Source organism: Cyanistes caeruleus, chromosome 6 (genome assembly GCF_971803275.1).
Source record: "Cyanistes caeruleus chromosome 6, bCyaCae1.hap1.1, whole genome shotgun sequence".
Taxonomy (NCBI): Eukaryota; Metazoa; Chordata; class Aves; order Passeriformes; family Paridae; genus Cyanistes; species Cyanistes caeruleus.
In genome coordinates this window covers 728628-751178 of record NC_141706.1, presented here as the reverse complement: position 1 = coordinate 751178, position 22551 = coordinate 728628, and the positions used below count along the sequence as shown (strand labels likewise).

The 22551-nt window shown below is 45.6% G+C and overlaps 1 long non-coding RNA gene across 1 annotated transcript; it reads left to right on the top strand.

Annotated features, from left to right (window-relative positions):
- Positions 1-1302: 1302 nt before the first annotated feature.
- LOC147652357 (uncharacterized) lies at positions 1303-13042 on the top strand. The gene is made up of 3 exons (XR_015288485.1): positions 1303-5307; positions 6113-8484; positions 8525-13042. It is a non-coding gene; the product is annotated as an uncharacterized LOC147652357 (long non-coding RNA).
- Positions 13043-22551: the final 9509 nt, after the last annotated feature.

The following is a 22551-nucleotide window of genomic DNA, read 5'->3' as shown; positions in this document are numbered from 1 at the left end:
GAGGTAAAGGAGGAGAGAGCTGTGTTATAAATGGAGGTAAAGGAGGAGAGAGTTGTGTTATAAATGAAATAAAGGAGGAGAGAGCTGTGCTATAAATGAAATAAAGCCCAGCCATATATTCCAGCTGCATGCTGCCTTGGCCTGAGCAGGGTTATCTCAGAGTCAGAGCACACAGCACAGCTCAGCTGGTGCACAGACTGGTCCTGGCTGCCTGGGACACACCCAGGGACAAACCCACCCAGAAGGAGCAGGATTGAGCTGGGGCTGCCCTGAGGATTCCCTGCCATTCCAATCTGGATTTGTTTATGAAATGGTGGCAGTTATTAAATGCTGAGCATGATTCCTCCCATTCTGGAACCATTGTTACAGGAATGTTTCTCACTGTTCTAGGGCATTGCGAGGATATTTTTACAGAGCAAAACCAGGCAAATATCAGTGAAACGTAACAGAAACTTTTTCTGATTCTTATATACCCAAAGATTATCATTATTGTAAATCCTTGAATAAAGTTTGGCTCAGATTAACTCTAGATTTGATTCATTAAAACAGGTTCAGGCTTCTTGGACAAAGTTAGGACCGTGCTCATTAAATATTTTGCTGACCCAAAGCCAGTGTATGTTATTGTTACATGCATATTTCCTCAGTATTCAAATAAATTGGATTTAAAAAAAACCATACAAATTATCTTTTAAAGGCCGTAATATATGAAAAGATTTATCCCTTATGAATGTGAAAATTAAATTGTGGGGGTTTTTTTGTTAGTTTAATAGAGCTTTGGTTCTAGAGGCCTATGGGCCACTCTGTGACAAATGAAGTTATTTACCAACACAGGTTCTTCCAGGATCTGATGCAAAAGGAATTAAAGGCAGTGGGAGGCCTCTGGCCCTGGGAGTTCAGAGGCTGCATCTGCTCTGCACCTCTTTCAGGTTTCAGTGTGACAGTGAATTTACTTAACTGGAAGAAAAGAGAAGCCTGGGAGTAACAGGAGGCAAATTCAGACAAAAACAGAAATATGTAGTGCTCTGTTTTCAGTGTAAGAGAATGCAAGCTGGACTTCTTAAGGTTTCTGGACTTTTCAAGTTATGACAGTGCAGTTGAGTTACTTTTCAATTAAAAATTTAATGTACTTAACATCTTAAAACTTATTGGATAAGATCTGAAAATTTATGACCTTAGCCTACAGCATGTATTAGTCACCAGTCTCTGGAACAAATTCTGCTGTAAATAAAACATTACAGCGATATATTATGAAGGCAGAAAAACTTTTTGCTCTGGCACTGCACTGCTGAAACTTAAATAATCTTTCTTTTTTTTTTTTTTTAACTGAAATGGGTTTTCTCTCTGCTCAGGAAAGGTGTGAAGAACTTCCCATTGGATCACAGAGCACAGGCAGTGAAGGATTCTCTGGGGTATCAAGTGCTGGGAAAAACATTCTGTGTACAGGCAAGCAAGGGAGGCTTCTCAGTGAGCCTGTGTGGGTGCCAGGAGCCAGTGCCCAGGATTTACTGCATCAAATCCATGGAAAACAGAGGAACAGCAGCACAAGTGCAATTGTCCAACTGCTTTGTGTTTGGGAACCAGACAGGGGATTTGAGGGCAGGCAGTAGGGGGACATCTCTCTTCTCTAATCTATCTTCTTTCCATCATGTCCACATGTGTTGAGGAAAACACAGTATTTTGTGGGATGACAAAAAAAATCCCAGAAACTGAAGCATGTCTCCATCTCCAGGTCCCAGGAAGGCCAGAGATGAAGCTGGGAGAGCTAGAACAACAGCTTTTAAAATGAAATGGGGACAGATACAGTTCTCAAACTGACTCAGAGAAGTCTGGTTCAATGTGCTGCATTGCTTCTCCAGCTCACACCTAATTTATTGTTCATACTGACTGCAGAAGTCAATCAGCATCCTGCATGTCTGTGTGCAGGTAATGACTAATTCCTGAATGCTTTTCTGTGTACACCTGCAGCTACACAAATGTGCTTTAGGTGTATGGTGAAAGCTCAATTCACAAATAGGATGCATCCAGGATTTATTTTTCACTTTTAAGAGGAAAGGAGAATTACAAGAGATGTGGACACGTTAGTTAAGCAAACACCCTCAAAAGGAAAGCAGCAAAAAATCAAGTTCTTCCGTTAGTGCTTAAATTAATGTTGCTTTCCAGAAGTCTGTAATTGCCCTGGACTTTAGTCAGGTGGTCCACTTCTTCCTCATGTTCACATTTCTTCTGTGTTTGTGTGCAAGGAAAAAGCCTTAGCATTAGATTTGCAATGTGGAATGCTAATGAGTCCCACGAGGGAAAATATCACAAGTTTGCATCATATTGGTTAACATGGGATGGGAATGACTGGTAAAAACTGCAGGCTGGGACATTTGTTAGTGAAAGTCCCCTTCCTGTGGGTGCTGGAATATGGGTGGATGGGCTCCAGTAAACCTCAGTGAGCCTGGAAATCAGCAGCTCAGCGTGGTGTGATGCCCTGCAATGAATATCACCTCTCCTAAAGGTCACAGCTGCCAGGAATCACTGGAGCACCCGGTATTCAGTTTCATTATTTCCATTGCCATTGAAAGGGGATACAAACCATGACGAGTTTCCAAAATTAGACAGAGCATTGCAGCCCCTCCCAGGTGCTGGAGTCTCTCCTGTGAGTGTTTCCTCAGTGTGTTCAGTTTGGTTAGCACACACACAGCCAGGGCCTGTGTCCCCTCCCTGAGGAGGTGTAGAAATGGAATTGGGCACAAAGGGTGCATTTCCAGCCTGGGCACCCCCTGCCCTGGGCCCTGGGGGAGCAGGGCTCTGCACAGCTCTGCCAGACCATCAGCACAGGCTGAGCTGCCCTGGCTGAGCTCTGACTCCATCCCAGGCCTTAGAATCCCCTCACTCAGCAGAAAAAGCCTCAGCCACCAGAAAATTCCACTCACAAATGAATCTGGGTTGCCACTGAAAATCCTCACTTCCTACTTCAGCAGCCTTCAGCTTTTAACATCACTTCTGTAACTCCTGAAGGCCTACAAAGTTGTGTTCCTGGAGTAAACCCTGAGCTGGTGCCTGCTGTGGCACAGAGCACCTGGGGGAGCATCGCTGCTGTCACCCCTGTGTGACAGCAAACAGCAAATGCATTGTTTTACTTGGTGTGTTCATTTCAATAATTACTGACTCAAGGCTCGGTGATCACGTAAAAAGCAAAATGAGCATCACCAGTGCTGTTTTGCAGGTTAATATAACATGCTTCTACGGAAAGTTTCTAAAGAGTTTTTCTCCTTTTCACACCACCCATGGGATTTTGTGGTATATTCTGGTTTGATTGTGGGATTTTTGGAGTGTACTGGGCAAAAGAAGATGTACACAAGGGTCTCCATAATCTTGCTGATCTGGGGAGGCATAAACACCCTGTCACTGGTGCATGGAAACATATTGCTGTTGGGTACCTTTAGTTAACACTTGAATGATCACAGAATTGTTTCATAGAAAGGCTTGGGTTGGAAGGGACTTTAGAGGGCTCCAGTTCCAGCACACTGCCACCTTTCCAACCTGGGCACTGCCAGGGCTGGGGCATGCACAGCTCCTCTGGACAGCCTGTGCCAGGGCCTCCCCACCCTCACAGGGACGAGTTTCCTCCTAATATCCAGTGATTCCTGCTGTTCCCTAGGCATTATTTGGCTTTTATGAGCCAAATAATTGAACATAAAACAGAGCTCAAGCTGCTGAACTTTGCTTGCCCTGGACCTGATTTCACTGATTATCTTTAGGCTGAATGTTTTCTGCTTCTGAGAAAGTTCAGTAGTTCTGAGCTTGCCCAAGTGGCGCTCACTGGGACGACGCCGAGACTGTGTTGGATGAAATGAACACACCAAACAGCTTTAGCTGGTTCTTTTCCAGCTCTTGTGGACCCCAGACTTTCAACAGTGCCGAGGTGCATGGGTGGAGCACACTGTTACACATGCCCCAGTCTGAAATAATTAATAAATGAGTACATTAATCACCTTACATCCTTTTGTATGGTCTGAGGTGCACCCTAAGACACAGCCTTTTCAAGAAGGTGTTCCAGCACATTACCCTAAAAATCTAAAACCCTGACCATGTAAATCCTCACAGCTCCAGCGTTTTTGGGGTGTTTGTTTGCTGATGGCTTTGTGGTGTTTTTTTCTAAATCTGGGTTACCTTTCCCTACCCTCCAGTTTAGAGCACAAATCAACCCCCAGTGCTGGTGATAATCCTACAGTGAAAGGGGAGCTTTTGGGGGCAGCTCTAATCTTAAAATCTAAACAAAGTAGGAAAAAGTTGTAATGAAAAGAATTGCCCTTTAGCTGAGACCTTTTTACACTGAGCTTTAGCCTGGAGCACATTTTTATAGGCAAGTTATAAACCTGTAAAACAATGTTTCTTGTAAAGCAGAGCCAATGATCTATGATAGTTGGAAGCAGACTTTATGGCCTAAAACATCCTAGAAATTGTTTGAAATACTTAATGCAGCCTTCAAACACATAAATTCTAGAGCTGTGTGAAGTTCTGCTGGCTGTTTGATTCTCTGGGGGACATGTTTTGGGTGACTGATGGCTACTTGTTAAGGTCAGCACAAATTAATTCAGCTCATAAGAAACACATTTCTGGTGGAATCACCTTTAAAGAAGCATTGTTCTTTAAAACAAAAGGGTACTTTTAGTTAAAATACAAGCTAGTCACAAACCACTCTCTTACTATCACATGACAGAAATTTTTGACTTGGAGAGGTCCATGTCTGCCATGCAGCTCATATTCTTCCTTGTTCATCTGTCAGCTACATTTATTAGTGCTAATATAATCATATTTATTAATGCTAATATAATCGTGTTTATTAATGCTAATATAATCATATTTTTTATTTAAAAGCTTATGATATTTCAATCACGGTTAATTTTTAATCACTGTTAATTAAAAAGTAGCTTCAAATAAGTTGAATGTGTAAACCAAGGATTCATTCTACTTGAGATAAACAGCTTCTTCCCCGGGGCAGATCTCCCACCAAAATCAGCTGAGCTGTGCCGTGCTCAGCTCAAATCAGACTGAGCAGAGAGGGCAAAGCCATGTCCTGCCTGAGGAGCTGCTCTCCTGCTCCAAAATGACCTTCACTGCCAAAGACTGTGCAACCAAAATCCTGTTTGGTTTTAGCTGGGAGCAAAGAAGGGCCAGGGAACCTTTCCTCCTGCTTCCCTCCCCAAGACAGGAACATCCAGGACATTTTCCTGCTCTGAATTCCTTGGGGCTGTGACCGATGGGGACAGGAGGAGATAGGTCAGGCACACAGGGATGGGGCTCAGGGGGTGTCAGTGTGTGTGTGACACACACAGATTGGGGCTCAGGGGGTGTCAGTGTGTGTGACACACACAGATTGGGGCTCAGGGGGTGTCAGTGTGTGTGTGACACACAGGGATGGGGCTCAGGGGGTGTCAGTGTGTGTGTGACACACAGATTGGGGCTCAGGGGGTGTCAGTGTGTGTGACACACAGGGATGGGGCTCAGGGGGTGTCAGTGTGTGTGACACACACAGATTGGGGCTCAGGGGGTGTCAGTGTGTGTGTGACACACACAGATTGGGGCTCAGGGGGTGTCAGTGTGTGTGTGACACACACAGATTGGGGCTCAGGGGGTGTCAGTGTGTGTGTGACACACAGATTGGGGCTCAGGGGGTGTCAGTGTGTGTGACACACAGATTGGGGCTCAGGGGGTGTCAGTGTGTGTGTGACACACACAGACTGGGGCTCAGGGGGTGTCAGTGTGTGTGACACACAGGGATGGGGCTCAGGGGGTGTCAGTGTGTGTGACACACACAGATTGGGGCTCAGGGGGTGTCAGTGTGTGTGTGACACACAGACTGGGGCTCAGGGGGTGTCAGTGTGTGTGTGACACACACAGATTGGGGCTCAGGGGGTGTCAGTGTGTGTGACACACACAGATTGGGGCTCAGGGGGTGTCAGTGTGTGTGTGACACACAGGGATGGGGCTCAGGGGGTGTCAGTGTGTGTGTGACACACAGATTGGGGCTCAGGGGGTGTCAGTGTGTGTGACACACACAGATTGGGGCTCAGGGGGTGTCAGTGTGTGTGACACACACAGATTGGGGCTCAGGGGGTGTCAGTGTGTGTGACACACACAGGGATGGGGCTCAGGTGTGACAGGTTAGGGAGGGATGCTGCCAGTTATTTTTAATAAAGCTTTTCTTCAGTGTTGGATTAGAGCAATGCAGCCATAAGTGAGGCTGCCACTGACAGGGCTTTGTTATTAAGGTGAGATTTCAGTGCCTTTCCCTACCCCAGGCTACTGGCAGATTAAGCAAGCCATCTCTATTGCTGTTGGCACTGATGCAGTTTTGCTTCTTCCCCATATCTTCACTGTGCCTTGTCAGTGAAAACTGTGATAATTCCCTGCACAGACACCAGAGGCGGTTCAGGAGGCATCTGAGGATGCTGAGTCCCTTTTCCTGCTCTCAGGGACCAGGCAGTCCCTCACGTGCTGCTCTGGTGCCGTGGGGGGCTCTCACAGGCTCTGCCTGGGCTCACACCACCGAAACTGCAGAGGATGGCAGGCAAAAATCCATCTTCCCATCTGTATTCTTTACACTCAACGGATCAGCCAAATGCACACAAGCCTGTGAATTTTGTTCTTAAAGTGATCTTTATTCCACTTTGTGATAAATGAAGAGAGGCCTAAGTGGGGAGGATTTTGGAGCATTTTTTAAGAAGTTTCAGTGAGCAGTAGGGGGAAAATGAGATTTTGACAGAATTCATACCAAGGAGCATTCTCTAGAAATTAAGCAGAAAGGAGTTTGATGAGAAGTCCCCATCTCTGGCAGTATGAAAGGGACCTCAGGGAGAGGAAACAGCTCAAGATCTATCCTTGCCCATGGCTGTTTTTCAGAGACTGTAGAGGATAGCTCACACAATGTCACACCAGCCCTTATTCTAGCCCTGACATGAGGAACATACAGCAGTGCAGGAAGAATAAAAGTTAGGGGTGAGATGGGGTGGTGGCTGGAACACTCTGTTCCACAGCTGTTTCCCAGGGCCTGGAAAGCAAAATATGAGCTGGGGCTAAGGAAGCCTGTGCCAGGGTCCGGGGGAAGCAGAGCCCGAGGAGCACAAAGGGAGTTCCAGCATCTCCTGTCTCCTGCTCGGCACTGGGATACAGCCGAGTTCCCACCCAGCTGTAGCTGCAAACTGAGCTGCTGTCATTGACAGCTGAGAGCTACTTTAGCACATTTCTAGAGGCACAAAGGGCTTCCAAGATGGATAGCATGGATGGATAGACATGCTGGTTTTGTGCAGGTTTTAAGGTTTCCGGTTTCCTCCGTGTCCCAGCCTGCTGCAGTCCCTGCACTCTCCAGACAGAACCTGGGAGCATGGATCTGTCATAACGTGACGTGAGAAGCCCCTGGCATCTGTGTGTGAGCATTATTCCCCAGGAAAAGGAGAGTGCCTTAAAGAAACCTCGCTCCTGGGGTGTGCCAGCCTCCCTCTTGCTTCACAGAGAGGCCATTAGGGATGGTGATGGACCATGCTCCTCCATTTACCAGCATCACAGGAATTATTAGCTCTAATAAATATGTTATTATGTGGCCATTAGGTATCAGTTGTAAAACTGCTTAATGTCTGCATGATTACTTGTAAATTGATTTGGAAAGCAGCTAAATTGGTTATTTATTGCCCATGCTGAACAGCATTATTTATTAGCTTGGCTCGGTAAGTTTGATTTTTCAAGCTGAAATGAGACTTTGTGATGAGCTAACCAGGGTGTGAGTCGATTCAGGAAAATTATATTTTTCTGAAAAAATGCTAAATTTAATGGCAAATATGATTCTGGAATTACCTGGGTTTCCCTATCCTTTCAAGTTCATTAACTAATTACTTTTAAATGTGCTCCTGAGACGAAAGTCTGAGAAACTGGGGAGTGTAACACAAGTAACACTGAGATGCTTATACCAAGTGGCCCTGTGAGTCAGCAGCTCCCTGCCTGGCAGATCATTTGCTGTACCAACACTTCAAAATTTGCTGCTACAATGCTTTAGAAGACTGAAGCAAGTAAATAAGTTTTATTTCATGGGATGTAGTCTTCTCACTGAAGTTGATCCTATTTTTCTCCCCTGTGTAAAAACTCATTTTTGGCCGATTATTTTCTGACAAAGAAAGGCTGGGGCCACAGCCTGCTGATTGAATTCTGACAAAGAAAGGAAAGGCAAGAAAAAGCTGAGGCAAAGTCAGCAAGTGCCAGGGCACGGTGTTTGCTCCTCCAGTAATGATTAATGCATGTTAAAGGCTCAATCCAACATGGATAAGTTCCTAGACCATCAGGAGAAAGAAGAAAGAAAGAAAGAAGCACTTTAGCAGTCCTGAAATACATTGGATTGCTTTGAAATCCAGAAAGCTGCTGAGTTCTGTGGGTGGAACAGGGACTTGGGAAGCTCTTGTGTTTGAACGTTCAAACAGTGGAAAGAAATTCCTGTGAAGCAGATCAGTATTATCTGACTTGTGGAAATTCCTGTGAAGCAGATCAGTATTATCTGACTTGTGGAAATTCCTGTGAAGCAGATGGGTATTATGTGCCTTGTGTTTCTGTGAGCACAGAGCTCGGACTTGTGATTAAATGTGGCCTAAAGCCAGGCTGGGGCTGCAGCGGCCACAGCCGAGCCATTGAAGGGCTCCAAGGGGCTCGGGAGATGCCGAAGCTGCGAAGGCCGAGCAGGACGAGGCACTGTGGGATTCCGAGGGGCTGCTGGATGGGCTGTGCTGGCAGGGGGAAGCCCCTTGGCCCTCAGCACAAAGGGGTGAAGGTTTTTTCCCCGGGGTTTTGTGTCCCTGCTCCTGCCCTGCAGCAGGGGACGGGGCCGAGGCCGCGCTCCACCAGGACAATGTTAGCACAGAGCAGCCAGGGCAAGGAAGGAACAAAGTCAGGAGGCCATTATTCCCATGGGATTGGTGTCTCTATTTCCCCCCGGGCTGAGGGCAAGGTCACAGATGTTCCTGACTCGTTTGCAAAGGCTCAGCTCCCTGGGAAGGCCTCGAGGCCTCCGGAGACATCACTGAGCCTCCAAGAGCGTTCGGCCTTTTGCTGGCTGCGTTTGCCAGCATTTAGTGAAAGATGGAATAGAGCTCCGCTCCTCCCGTTGTGCCAGACTTAGAACAATTAGCTTTTTACACAACAGAATTAGTTACTACCACGAAAAAAGAAATCTTTATTTTTAACAGGCTTTGTGTTGAAATCCACCCCCTACCTTCTGGAACGAAAGCCTACTGTTATTTGCAATAAAAAGCCCATATTTGTCTCAGCATTGAAGCAAAGCTGGAGGAAAAAAAATGCATCAAAACCATATTTTCAGGTAATTGGAACGGAATACTTGTCTAAGACTGAACTCTTCCCACCTCTCTTCAAAACACTTGAATTATCCAGTTTTAGCAGCCCTTCCAAGCAGAGTCTGAGATGTCAGGCCGTGGCTGAGGGCTGGGGCTGTTCCTGGGGAGGGTTTGGGGTTCAGACTGGGGTTCTGGGGAGCAGAGCCGGGGTTCTGACGGAGGCAAGAGCAAACGGCCCCCAGAGCTGCAGAGCAGGGAAGGAGGAACTGCAGGCAGAAATGGCAGAATGTGCCAGAAACGCTGCTCTGCAAAGGGGGAGAACAGCAGGGGCTGTGACACTGATGCATTCAGATGGAGTGGGAGCAGTGCTTCAGGAATCTCTGGGGAATTATTGCCAGCACTTTATGTCTTGAACAGGCAATCACAGACATTAGAAACTTTCTTGATTCTGTAAATATAGAAGCACTAAGTGATTGCAGAGAAGGTTGGTTTTGCTTTATGGCTGGAGGTTCAGTGTATTGTAGTGCTGTATTTTAGCTCCTTTGTGCTGTCTTCTTTCTGTTTTAAATTGACCAAAGTGCAATAAAGCCCACGTGGCTGCTGCCTACAGATGAAAGCAAGAACATCCAACATTAACGTTAATGGTGTAAGGCTCTGCCACCAGAATTCAAGGGCAGTCACCATTGCTGGAAATCAGTGCTCAGATTTTCCGTGGGCTCCTGACAGGAAAATGCAGCATATGCTGTATTTCACAAGTACTTACATTTTCAATTCTGCATCGCAGCTTGTTGCCTATTATTTCCTTGTGGTTCACTGTTCAGGCTTGAGGAACATTTTTCTCAATTTACAGCTCTATTAAACTGATAAATCAATCACTTGGGCGAGGGGAGGCAGTTTGCTGACATTTGCTTTGCCAACACACTGCCACCCACAACAGCATTCACAGGTCCTCAAGGATATGGTAACAGGGAGGAAGCTTTCCCTGTAACTTAATTTTTAAAGTATGAAACTTGATTCTGGTGCTCTGAGCAACTTCAATGAGAATATTTTTGAAGAGCTGTCACTCGCTAATCCAATATTTAACTTGGGTTTTTTTGGGTTTTTTTCTACATTTCTATATAACAAAATAACTGCAGTATTGTTCAAGATGTAAAAGGTTTTTTTTTAAAAAAAAAGTGACCACTTTAAAACAGCTTTTAAAATTTTAGTTACCAAAAGGAAAGAAAACAGAACACAAATATTCTGGGGAGCTACACAGAGTATTTTTACCAGTGTCTAAATTGTCTGACAGGCATACTCTGGGATTTGCTCATCTTTCCTTGAGCGCTTCTGAAACAAAAGCGTCAGGGCAATTCTTTCCAGAATTGTCTTGAGACTTCTGTGTGTGGTGCAGAAGTTCCCTGTTGTGTGACCATTGGTTTAAGCAGTGACAGACCTTTTTTTTCCTCAAGCAGACAGCAGTGAGGTTACCTGAGTGCTGGAGTAGAGTTCACTGCACCACACAGGAGTTCCAGCCTTTAGTTAGGAGCTGCAGAACAGTGCCAGGGTCTGACAAACGGGATGGGAAAGCAAAGCTCTTGTTGGAGCCTGGTTTCAAACAGGGGACAGCCCAGATACAGCAGAACAAAGACCTTTTCTTGTTGTGTTCAACTGGACAAACACAGCCAGACTCCTCCTGTTAACACAAGTGGTTCTGCACAGGCAAGCAGAAAGAATCATACACACTGTGCTGTTTGTCTGAAGACTAGGAGTCTTCTCCTTCAGCAATATAGATACATTTGGGGTTAAATTTTATTATTCTGAGCTAGTGGTTTTGTCAAAATCAGCTTATTAATACATATTGCCTCTTTGTTAGGATGATGAATTTATACAAGCTTTATTGAAGTTATTCTTCTTTTGTATGGCTGTAATTGATGGGAGAACTGGCTGAGTGTCTTGGAAAGAGGTAATGTGAAAAAAATGAAATGAAGAAGCATGTACTCTGTCAGCAGCATTCCTCATATAAATAAGTTTATGCTAATTTTATGTTTCATCATTTATCATAATGCCAGGATGAATCCTTTCGTGCCTACATAGGATTTAAATAAAATTAGTGAGAACTTTTGTGTAACTTCTGCAGTAACACTGAAGGGAACAAGTGAATAAAATGTGCATAATTATTTTCCTGGTTTTGCAGTGAGAGACTTAGTTGTTGGTCTTTCACTTGCATTTGCCATACAGTTTTCTTCCCTAATATTTTCCTGTGCCATTCCCCTGGTGCTCAGCCTTAGAGAAACCTGCATCCCCAGGGCTGTTTCCAGCAGTGCAGCTGGGATGTTGCAGAGGGCAGGCAGGAGCATCTCCTGGTGCCCAGGCAGCCCTTCAGGACACTGGGATTGTGCCTGTTTGCTCCTTGCACCGTGAAAGCAGATTCTGATAAAAATATAACTGCTTCGAGATGCATTCTGTGCATTCTGTGCATACACACTGATGAATGGGGAAGATGGAAAAGAAGAAAAGCACCTCGAGGAGGAGAAGTCAGGTCTGGGTGCAATAAAGTGATGTTTTGTACTGCTATACTTGTTAACAAGCCTTGCTTGGCTTTCAGATCCAGTTCAGCCTTGTCCTCATTTCTAGAGAAACTCTTTTGGGGATAGCAGTAAAATTCCCAGCACGTCTGAAAATCAGGAACATCAATTAAATTTTGTCTAAGTAGAGGTAGCTAGCTATGAACCACAGAGCAATGTGTGCCAGGGTGTTTGACAGCCCCACCAAGGACACAGCACTGGGCTCCAGGGCAGGACTGGAGACAGCAGCAAGCTGAGCAGGAGCTGGAGCACCCGAAGGAAGGATGCCACCCCCAGGGACCTGGAGAAGCTCCTCAGCACGGAAACACAGGCACACAGGAGGGCAACAGAAACCATCAGAGGCTGGTGCAGCTCTGCTGTGAGGAAACGCTGAGAGGGCTGGGGCTGTTCATCTGGAGGAGGAGAAGGCTCTTGGGAGACCCCACTGCAGCCTCCAGTACCTACAGGGACCTTGTAAGGATGATGGGGACAGGCTTTTACTGGGGACAGGCTTTTACTCAGGGCCTGTAGCAACAGGACACGGGAAACGCTGTACAAGGAGCATGCTGAAACCCTGCCTCGGGTGGCACAGAGAGCTGGGGGATGCCCAGCCCTGGAAACACTCCAGGCCAGCTTGGAAGGGGCTCTGAGCAGCCTGAGCTAACTCAGGATGGCCCTGCTCGTCACAGGGGTGTGGGCTAGATGAGCTGTAAAGGTCCCTTCAAAAAGTGTTCTGTGATTCAATGGTTATGAATTCTGAATGTGTCTCATTTCACTACATCAAAAATGCATCTTTAGAGGGAGTTGTTTTTAAACCCTCTTCTGTTCTGCCTCTTCACTCGGCAGCTCTGTCTGTCCTAAGCTGACTCTCTGTACACTGTGAATTATATAATTGTTCCTCTTCACTGAATATCAAGCATAAGAAGCCCTATCCTACTATACTTCAAAAACCTGCCAGGTTCTCCTGTGCCTTTGCAACCATCACCAGTGAAACTGTCAGAAGACCACGGTGTGTGAAGAGCTGTATCTTTTCCATCGATTCTACTACAAAAACAAAATATTTTACTTTCCTAGCATTACTGGAGATACCATTTCCACAGGTGAGAACATTGTCCAATCACAAGACCTCAATTTATATATTATTTGCTCTCATTAAATATTTAGGCCAAGACGTTCAACCTCTTTGTTGTGATTTCTCTGGGCTGAAAGAATTAACCTCAACTACTTCATTTCTGTTGCTTTCTTTGTGCTGGCCTCAGCTTATGTGCTATAAATGCTGTGCAGAGTAATGAAAAATTTGAAAAATCAGTTGAGATATTTGGATGTTCAATTGGCTTGTGCTCATCTCCCAGCTGTGGGAATGCTGTAGCCTACATGAAGGAGGTGATGGGACTCAGGCAAGGGGCAAGTGATGGGATCCTGCTGCTGGAAATTGTGTACTATGGATAAAAAACTATAGTGCTTGTCTGGGTGAAGAAAGATGTTGTGAAGAAACACATGAAAAAGCCCAGGGCAGTGAATATCAGTGGCTCTTCATGCCACTAGCAGTTTCAGGTCAGACAGCATGCAAACCATGCCTGGATTTAGAGGGATCTGCAAGAGCTCTAAATCTGGGCAGACAGACCTAATTTTGAGAGAGTGAGAGTTGCTTATTGAGGATAAAATAGATGTTGCAGAAGGACAGAAAACTGCACTGAAACCTTCAGCTCATTAAAGTCCAAGACATTAATTGAATTTTTTGAATCAATATGTGCACATCCAAGGAAATCCTTCCTTTCTGATGTGTGGGTGTGATGCTAAAGTCAGAGCACACCAGCTGTGTGCAGGCCGCACAGAACTGAGGAAAGACAGCCCCACCAAGCTCCTTTCTTATGAAATGTGTGGTGCTGGAAGGGAAGGGGCTGAGGCTGGGAGTGTTCCCACAGTCTGGGTCAGTGTGTGTCCCTGCTGCACAGCCAGCACAGGTTTCACACCCAGCCCTGCTCGGTGCACCCAGCACTGCTGGCAGGCACAGCCTGGAAAAGGCCATTTTCCACAGACACGGTCCCACTGCAGCTCACACACAAATCAAACACACCTGACCCCTGAAACACCTCAGGCACCTCCCTGCAAAACTTCCTGAAACTGTCCTTGGCCTGTCAATGCAAACCACAGCATTAAGACAGAGGCTTGTTTTCAAAGTTCTAAATATCTTAGTTGTTATTGTTGTCATGGAATCTGAGGCACAATCCTGTGAGGAGAAATGTGCTTGTCACACCAGGCAGAGCAGTCAATGCTTTGTTTACCCTTTCCCCATCCTGAGTCTCAGTTTACAGCAGTGCCAGCTGCAGGTGTGATGGAGGCTTTATGACATTTCTCTGACATGAAGCTGAGACCATTAACTCTGACCTCCCTTTCACAACACTTTCTGCAGCTCTGCTCTGTTTTCATTGACTGTATCTGGCTGCTATGAAAATCCTTTTCATATCTGAAACTCGATATGAACATACTCGAAACCACAAATGGTGCAGGTCTGGATCATGAATTTATTCATTGCTGGTGTTCCTCCAGCCCAGTTCAGGTGACTGAGCAGCTCTGGGAAGTGCCTGGGCATTTCAGAATGCTCTACTTTCTGTTCAATAGGTGATGTTTGCCAGATACCTTTCACATCATAAACATGCCACTCCACATGGGTTGGTGAGCAGCTCCACAAAACAAAACAAAGGGAGGCAAAATCGATGCTAGCCATAGGAGGGGCCATTCTTTCAAGAGGTACACAGATAGGATTTTTGTTTTAAAGTCAAAGTGCTGTGGACAGCATGCCATTGCTGTTTGTGGCCTGCCCTTGTATAGGTGCTATACCTTAACAGGTTAAGGTAGCAGAGGTCAACATTTGCCAGCCTTCCCTCTGCTGAGCATGCCTGTGAGCTCAGAATTTGGGCTCCAAATGAGAATGGGAATGTACAGCAGGTTAAAATGTATCTGCTCTGCTCTTAACAGATCATTTCTGGGATATGATGCTCTTCTTTTCCTTCTTTCCTCAAGTCCTGTCCCTGGTGAAGAGGTCAGGGCCTGCCCCTCCTCTTCCCCTCGTGAGGATACTGAAGAGCACCATGAGGTCTCCGCTCAGTCTTCTCTTCTCCAGGCTGAACAAACCCAGAGACCTCAGCTTTTCCTCACAGGGCTTCCCCTCCAGACCCTTCTCCACCCCCGTGGCCTCCTTTGGACATTCTCTGATAGATTAAAGCCTTTTCTACCCCGTGGCACCCAAAAGTGCCCTGGGAGTGGAGGTGAGGCCAGCCCAGTGCAGAGCAGAGCTGAGCTCCCCCTGCACATACACTCTGGGCTGTGTTTGGCACCCTGAAGTGCCAGGAAATGTGGGTTTTGCCTGGTTTTTATCTGAACTTTGCAAGCAGGCACTGGTGGTTTAACACCCTCGTATTCCCCAGCTTCTGGATGCTGCCCCATTATCCTTTTCTCCCTCTCTGAATCATTATCTGTAACAGCTTGGCATGAATGAGCCTTCATGAAACTCATTACAATCCCCTTTCCCTACTGGAATTCCTCCTGGGCTTGATGGAAATAAATAAATAGGACTGCATGAGAGAAGCTTGTGTTACAGTGATGATGCTGTTATTGTCTGGATAAATATAATACTTGAGCTGCCTGCTAATAATCTGGCAGCTGCCTGTTAATAACCTTTCATAAAATAAAAACATTTCAGAGATTCTGTGCTCTGGTAGCAGTCTAATCTGTAAATAGAAGGGGGAGTTCTTAAGAAGATGATGATCAGTTGCTGTTCATGAACAGAAATTAACATAGCATTCAGATAGAAATTATTTCGCTTAGATGCTGGCATAAGAGATACATTAAGAAATGGGGAATATTTCAGAAGAGGGGGAGCAGGAAGGAAGGGTTAAAACCTTGGCTAGAAGAGAGCAAGGCTGCTGGCCCTGGAAATATAAAAAATGCTATAAACTGTGAGGAAGCTAACAGGTGTGGAGGAGCACAGAGGATGTCAGAGGGCTGTGATCTCCAAAATGCCGGTGGATAACGTTCAGTGCATGCCCAGAAAGCTGCAGAGAAAGCACCACGAATGCAGTGAGGAGGGAAGGCAGATCAGGCTCCTTTCTGTGGCAGCTGACAGTGTCCAGTGTGGGGGAACAGCCCAGGGCAAACCTGGCCAGAGCTGGAAAATGAAACGGGAGAAGCGGGGTGCTTGGCTTCATGTGATGGGAGAGGCACCTCAGAGGCCTTGCAGGAAAGGAGTAACTGGGGATGCTCCCAGGCTATCAGCTTTGTACAGATTGACAGAGGAGGATGAGCAGTAGTTTTGGAGTCTAAAATACAGTGTAACCAAATAAAATTAGTGTTGTTGGAAAAGAGAAACCAGTCTGAAATCCCTCTGGCTGGAAGTATCCCACTGTAATAATAAAAATGTAATGACTGTACAATTACCCCCATTCTCAGTCAGGATACAGACAGAGGATAGAGTTTGGAGCACCTGCAGAGTCAGGGCAGGTATTAATAAGGGGATGTATCAGCTACCACCAGAATAAATGCCTCATCACCAATAACAGGACATAGAAATATAGTTTTTGGAGCTGCTCTCCTGAACAACTGGTCTGCAATCCCAGAAAATCTCAGCCCTGGCTTTGGTCCTGAGTGGTGCACAGGGCCAGCTGGAGCAGCGTGTGGGAGAGCTGATCTAGTAGCAATTGCAGGATGATCAGGCTTAACCCTGCAGCAGGAGAGACTAAACAAACAAATCCAGAACACAAGTGTTCAATTTAAAGCATGGGAACTGCATACTAATATGGCAAGTGGTTAAAAGGAAGGAAAACGGATTAAGGAAGGAGCAGACTAAAAAGCAAGGTAGCCAGGATCCTTTTGAGAAATCCTGTACTAGCATTCAAGACAAACTCTGTGCTGAAATTTGAAAATAAATCAGAGTGGTCCAGCAAAAGCCCTATAGGACTAAATAGAAAATGAAGGTGATTTTCACACGGGAAGTGCTGGCATTTGTAACAGGAATTTTGTCCTTCAGAATAGAGTAGGAAACTCCATATGGCAGATCAAGTGTAACCAGGACATTAGGAGGGTTAACAGAGAGTTTGAGGAGCAACTCACACAGGAAGGGGAAGAAAAATAATTTTAAAAGGTAAAAATTATTTCAGTCTGACAAAAGCAGGAATATTCCTGTCCACAGAAATGGCTGCAGAAAGGATGCTGGAAACGATGGGCCACGAGTCTGAGCGCCATCCTTCAAGAGATGACAGAGCTGGCAGTGAAGATTAAGATCACTGAACATGCAGATAAAGTGTTGGAGATGAGGATCTCCATCAGAACTGGAGAAACATGAGAAATCTGAGTTTGGCAGACACACTTTCAGTTTCCCGAGCTGGCCCAGGTGCCTGGGCTGCTGCAGCAGGGGCTCGAAGGTGGTGAGGAAGGGATGGCACACAGAGCCAGCAGAGGGTCTCAGGGACTGTCCCCACACGGATGAAGGTGGCAGCAGACAGGACAGGCAGGGAGTGTGTGCAGCACAGGAGGGGACAGTTCCTCTGTCCTTCCCACACACAGCTCCCACCCAACCTCCCTTCTCTCCACTGAACCCCAAATCTGTGTACTGCACACGTACAGGAAGCACAGAGCATGGGCAAAGGGCATGGGCAGCATGAAACTGAGACTGAAGCTGACTTCACATAAATGGACAGTAAGAGCTCTGTTCTGAGGGCTTGGGTGTTTCCTGCTTTGGACTCAGGAAGTTTCCCAAAACTGAGAGAGAAGCTCTTTAAGAGAGAACATTTTTACTTTTGCAGCTGTAGAGGCTGCAATGGTAACTAAATATACAATGAGGTCATAAGGTCTAAACAGAGCTCAGAACCTCAGTAAAGATGATAAATTTAAAGGGAGCATAATTGTGCAGTGTTTGAACAAACAAGCCAAATACTACACTGCAGTTATTAGGGAACCATCAAAGCTAGCAGCTCTGGTATTCCAAAATGTGCTCTTCCAACAGCACAGTTATTCCCCAGGGGAGGGCTGAGCACAGAATTCATTTGTGACTGTGACCACAAGCCTGCCAGGAAGCCTGGATGTTTTTCAATTGTCTGCATTATTGTTCTTATCTAAACTGATCTATTGATCATTAATGATCTCAAAATGCTTAAGGTGTGGCAGGTGACTGAGGAAAATCCAATAAGCTCTCCACCAGCTCAGAATACCAAGAAGTGAGAATATTCCTGTTGTGTCCTTCTGGCACGCTGTGAAACACTCCATGAATTAGTGAACAGGATCTCTGGATGCTCCAGGCTGACCCTCAGTTCTGAGAGTACACAGAGATCGACTGAGCACAGCCTTCTGTGCAAACAGAACCCACTTCCAAACAGCAGCTTATAAATTAAAAATAGATTTTTGAATACAGTGGAGTGTGCAACACCTACAAACATGCTGATTGTTATTTAGGGCTTACAAATATATTTAACGTGGACACAACACACCCAACACAACGTTATTGTTGTTGTTGTTATTATTATTATTATTATTATTATTATTATTATCCAACTCAAACATTTTTACCAAATGGGTATGTACACTTTTGTGAAATAAAGACATTGCCAGTGAAGACAGAGCCAAATGCCAGAGTTATTTTCCTCATCCAGGTAAAAATCCTGGGGTGTGACCCCTAGTAGGTGACAAGGATGAGAAGAACCTGATTTGATTTTTTTCACCACATGTCACCAAAGATGGCCACTTTTTATTGGCTTTCAGACATTTAAGTGTGTTTGTTTATTTAGAAGTAAGAAGTTCCTGGTTTCAGAAATCACATGAATAAAGGACCCCTTAGATTTCCCAGTGAACCAGGCTGGTATTGTACCATTGGCTGTAATATCAAGAGGAGTTGCTGTCAGGGCTATGTAGTGACTCAAGGCCTGAGTCAGACAAAGAGCCTTAGCTGCTCTCTGGTGTCTATCCCGTAATTTTTAATGTGTTTGAGACCAATGAACAGCCTGGTTCTAGAGCTCTTCTGGCAAGCAGCACCTCTGTGGCATCACTTCCACCAGAAATGTTTGTGCACTAAGCCATTTCAATTCAAGCACACTAATTTTGAAACCCTCCTTAAAGAATGCTTTTTGTTTTCCTGGAAGATTTTTCTGTGTAGCCATCAATGGTATCAACTCAGCCACAGAGTTTTAGGGATAAAGTATTCTGTAGATGCCACAGTCCTTGTAAGGAGCAGGCGTGGGGCAGAGCAGCCCAGCAGACATTGCCCAGCCTTCCTGGCACTGCAGGCAGTGCAGATGCCAGCTCTGATTGTCCCAGGAGCCAGGGGACAGAGCACAGAGCTGATCCCAGCTGCTCTCGGTGTCCCTGCAGCATCCTCTGCTGTGGCTGCATTGTCCCAGGAGCCAGGGGACAGAGCACAGAGCTGATCCCAGCTGCTCTCCCTGCAGCATCCTCTGCTGTGGCTGCAGGTCTGTGTTTGCAGGGTAACCCTGCCCCACTGCCCGGCCAGGCTGCCCTCCCTGCTGGGAAATGAGCTGCATGTGGAGGGCAGGCAGCAGGATTCACACCCACCCAGGATTCACACCCACCCGTGTCCAGCACTGCTCCTTTAGAGCAGGAAGGGAACACTGAGTGCTGAGTGCAGGGCTGGCTTCTGCCCAGTGAACGCGTAAGAACGAAATCAAATCGCGGAGAGCGGGTCAATAAGAGAGAGATCAATCTGTCTTAAACCTGAATAAAGCACAGCTCACGTGGAAGAAATAGTACCTGTGCATGCAGCAAAGCTGTAGATCATAATGAACTTGTGCAGTTTCAATCCTGGTATCTCCTAATTCATTAATTCTTGGCTGTAGCTTTCATATCCTTGTAAATTGCTCTTACAAGTAATATATAAATGTACTTAAGAAATCTTAGCTTAATGGAACTATTCTTCATAGTGTTTTAGCCTTTTAAAAATTTTAAATAGTAGTTTGCAGGTTTTTCCTTATACTCAGTTCCTTATATGTTTTTATAGTATATGAAATAACAGATCAAATAAAGCTTCCAGTGCAGTTCTTGCATACAGCTATGTTTGGCTTGGGTTACTCATTAACTTATCCAACATAAACAATGCTTTTCAGGATCATATGCCCCAAATAAACTTGCCAGATACCTTTTAGACATCAGATTAGAAAGAAGACCTCATCCTGTGACCACAAGTCAAGTGTGTTTTGTCAAGCTAACCTAATGTTAAGTATAGTATAGAATAAAGGAGTTTAAAAATCTGCCAGCAGTTTAAAAATGAAACAAACCAGAGAAAGGGAACAGGTCATATGGCACAAGAAATAAGGCTTGGTGCTAAGGGGGGTATGACAGAATTCCTGACTGGAGAGAGGAAACAGGTTGTGTGCTGTAAGGTGGGGAGTGAACAGTGATGAGAGAGTGGAGGAGGAAGTGGGGGAGGAAGATCCTGATGGAACAGCACCGGGAAGCAGCACAGATCCCAGGCTCCCTGCCAGCCCCTGTGCCTGCTCAGTGATGGTGGTGCAAGCCATGCTTTTGATAATTGTCATTCCCTGAGTGTTCTGCTGCCTTTCTCAGCTCAGAGGCTCCAGGTAAGCCAGGCCAGTGGTTCACCCTGCTGCGAGAGCTCCTTTCCATGCTGCAAGAACCAGCTGGTGACTGGACCAAAATGTTCCCTCCACTGGTTGTTCTGGCTGGTGAATACTCCTTTCTTCAGCTGGCCAAGTTGGTGGGTGCCTGTGCTAACTACTTGGCATGCCACACAGGTCTAAAGAGGCTGTTTGTTTTATTTTGGGCAATAATGAAACATTCTCTTTGATTAATGCAGATTACTAGTTAATTAATGCTCATCCATTGTTGTATTTATTGAAAGTGTGTGATACATCAAGATTTCTGCTTCTTGGGAAAAAAACAACCAAGTAACCTTTCTTTACTATTTCCTCATAAATTAATAATGAGCATTTTGCTACCTCTTTGATGTTGTTGGGATCACAGTCTATGTGTGGCTTGCACTGGGACCACTATGTTTCAGGTCAGTTCGTATTGTTTTGTCTGATTCTTATACAACACAAATGTTTTCCCTTTTAGTCCTCTAGTAAGTTGTTATTTTCCTAGGCCATCATCTTTTTCCTGCTTGCATCAGGATAGAAATTCTGCATTTTAAGAAATCTACATCTTTCTGCAAGTCTGGCTCATTATAACCTTACAATGCATTATTAATTCAGTGCTTAGCAGATTAAGATAAATCACACAGTGGATATTATGAGGAAGCTTCGGGATTCAAGGATGGGATTTGAGGCTGGCACCTCCTTAGGAGGAGTTATGAGGCTGGAGGGGGTTTGACTACCAGAGATTTTCAAGGAACCTGCCTGGGGCCAGACACGTGAGGCTTTCGTTAATGACCTCTCTGAAATAATGAAGAGTTTGCTAATGAGACCCCCGTTGGAATACAGCTGGGAAACTGTTACTGTGCAAGGGAGCTGCAGGATGATAAAGAGGAGCTGAATAACCTTGAGGACAGCAAGAGATAAAACAGAGGAAATTCAGCAGCAGAGGGAACAGCTTCATGCACTTCAAGGTTTTCAGGAGAGCTTTTCCCTGTGATGCTGCAGCTGCCACAGCCAGGACCCACTGCAGCCTCAGCCACTGGCATGTGAAAACCTGCTGGGAGCTGCAGCATCAGGGCACACTTAGCTAATCAAAGCTGATCAAAGCTTCACAAGTTACACATTCTCCTGGCTTTCCCACTGGCTTCTCCCTCCAGAAGCACAAGGGAGGTGGGCAGCACCAAACAGGCCCTGAGGAGCACAGGCTTGTTTCACTCTTAATTCACCTGTCCATCCAATTTGAAGGCAGATCCTGAGTCTCCCAGGAGAGTGTGTTAGCAAGCAGGATCAAGAATATTCCGTTTCAAGTTTTCTGCATTCTCCAGTTGAAATATTTACTATCCCAGTAATCTCCTGTAAGCTACCATTTACACTGCATTGTGGTGAAACTTGACCAGACACAAAGCTGCCAGCTCAGCTGACAGATGTTGGTATCAGAGCCAGAGCAGGAGTGGCAATGCCTTGCAGGCAGAGTGGCCCTGCCTCTTGGGTCAGCACTGGCCTCAAGGATGGGAGGGAGCTGTCCCAAAACCCCTGCTCATCATTAATGTGTTGACAGTGCTGTGCTGCTTGTGTTCCTGTTGGATTTGGACCACAGCCTTTGCACACCAACATTAATTTAGAAGGAAAGCCTGATGAAAATGCCTTTGAGGTGTCACAGCATCAGTGGTAACTCATAATCACTGCCAACAATAAATACTCTATTGAACCACAAGGATGGGACCCTGGGAACAAAATGCTTCCCAAAAGCTGAGCACTCACTCTTTGGATGCTCTCTTAAATGTCTTCCAGCAGTGGTCCTGCAGTGGCATCTCTCATTATTTGTCACAGTTGAAAGGCTGCTCCTGCTTCTCATTAAATGTTTCGCGCTGCACAACAGGTCCCAGGTTTGCTTTTGCTTGAATTTCCCTTGTGGATTGTTTTTCTTTTCAAAGACTTTCAAAGTAGTCCTTCTTTACTGATCTTTCACAATCACTAAAGCATTGGAAGAGCATACACACTGTGACAGAAAACAATAAAGTTCAGGCGATTCCCAGCTGAGGGTGATATGGCACCAGACATCCATCACATGGATTCAGGCATTGGAGA